Source organism: Temnothorax longispinosus, unplaced genomic scaffold (genome assembly GCF_030848805.1).
Source record: "Temnothorax longispinosus isolate EJ_2023e unplaced genomic scaffold, Tlon_JGU_v1 HiC_scaffold_14, whole genome shotgun sequence".
Classification (NCBI taxonomy): Eukaryota; Metazoa; Arthropoda; class Insecta; order Hymenoptera; family Formicidae; genus Temnothorax; species Temnothorax longispinosus.
This window is the reverse complement of record NW_027269925.1, coordinates 17,365-19,473: the sequence shown is the minus strand read 5'-3', so window position 1 is coordinate 19,473 and position 2,109 is coordinate 17,365.

Genomic DNA, 2,109 nt, shown 5'->3' with positions numbered 1-2,109 from the left:
AGCGACCTTCCAGAGTAAAATATTGACAGACGGGGCATACGTAATCGGATTTTGTCTATCAACTTTGTCTGGCCCATAACTATAAACCCGGCGACACGACGCGCCAAAAGGGCCTGAATCCCAGACATAGTTGATAAAGATCTTTATTGCATCGAGCGAGCTTTCTAAAATTGCTCGTGCGATGTTTCCGACAAACGGAGACAAAGCCTAGGACGTGATTGTAAATACACGTGGCGGAAGTTCTGTTTGCCTTGTACCTACTATTAAGATTGAGAAGTATGCATCGTCTGTCGATATAAAAACAGGGTCGCGAGATAAGTAAGGAACCCCAATAAAAGAGAAATCGGCGATAGCCGAAAAACAAATGCATCACTGGAAAGAACCGATGGGTTACACCCCCAATAAGACAGTGGGGCCTTAAGAGGGGGCTCACCAATGGAAAACCGCAAAAATCGATAACCGTCTCTAGCTTTCCAGGATAGGCGAAAACTTAAGAATCTACCTCTTGGGTAAGGAACATCTCAACCAATAAGAAATCCGTCAAACAAAAATTAGAAACATCCCGCCAACCCGAAATCCTTTAAACGAAAACCAGACACATCCCACACGAAATCCACCCCTTCCATCCTTCGAAACTTCCTATTTAAATCGCGACGTCGCAGGACTCGCTCTCAGAGAAATTTCCTCAGTTTCAGTCTGCATTGCTCGGTATTATAATCTGAATCTCATTCGTTTCGAGTCTCGACTCCACGTTTAGAGTCAGTGCAACAGATCCGACGGACCATCAGTCGCCCCGACTCACCCACCGACGAGTCCAACGTCCATTTCAGAGAGAAGGCCACTCGTTTGAACTCATCAAGTAGTAAGTCCCGTAATTCTCTTGATCCTTCTTTTTCCGCGTTATCGCCCCTCTTCTTAAACGGTCTATCGATTGTCGGATCCCCGGAAGCTTATTATTTTGGGGTCGGTCAGTGTAGGCATCAGGTTCCCAGCGGTCGTTGGCGTTGTCGTGGGCCTGACTTGCCTCCCGGCGTCTTCATCGCTGTCGTGGACTCAGCTGGTCCACTGACCTCCTTGACCTTATGCTCGTGGGTCGGTCAGTGTAGGCATCAAGTTCCCAGCGGTCGTTGGCGTTGAGGTAGGCCTGACTTGGCTCCCGGCGTCTCGTCGCTGTCGTGGACCCAGCCTGTCCACTGACCTCTCCCCCCCCCCTTTAAGCTCGACGATTAACTTTTGTTCGCTTCCGACCGGGTCCGAGAGAGATCGACTAAATAAGTAAATAATTTTAGTGGACTGGAAAGTTCTACCCCCTCGAGGACAGAATCTCCGCACGATCAGGCGACAGAGAAATCGCCAGAACAAGCGGGCGCGACGGGAGGTCGAACTCCCCCGGGAGCAGCTCAACGCCGGTCCTCCGCGACTCGCCATCCCACCGCCCCTACCAGCTTTTACAGAGGAACCCGGTTGTTCGCATCAGAATCGTCCCGCTATCATCCTGCCCTATCGCCCAGTCGTGCTACCCTCTCGCCCAATTGTCGAACATCGCCCTATTTGCCGCGTGGCTCCGTTTCGCGTGGTCCCGCCTCGCGTGGTCCCCGTCAACCCCGATCCAGCCCGCTTCCTAGAACCTGCCGATTCCCCCTCCTCTTCCCGAAGTCTGTCCTCAACCTCCTCAACTGCCTCGACTCTCGATCTTGAGAAATTTATTAATCTGAATGTAATTCTGCGATGAATCCAGGTTTCCATCATAAAAACCTGGCTGGGCCCTACCGGACCCTAGTTAGACTTTATAGCCAAGATTGGGCCAGACTATCAGATAGTCCTCTCCAAGTTCAAGAAGTTTTGTCCCATTAGTTATCATAATTGATCCCCTCCGAATTCGAGACATTTCAAGGGTAAAAACGTGTATACTCGACTACTTATATTCCGTCGACTTCCATACCCCATAACTCTCTTCCATGACTTCCTGGAGGTTCGGGCCCATAAGGACTTTTGATCGGGAGGTCATAAGCTAAAAAATCACAAAGTTTGGAGAAATTTGACCGGGGCCCAGATTTCCAATGTTTGTGTGCGTGGTCCTTTTTAATTCTCATATGTTTTAACTTAATT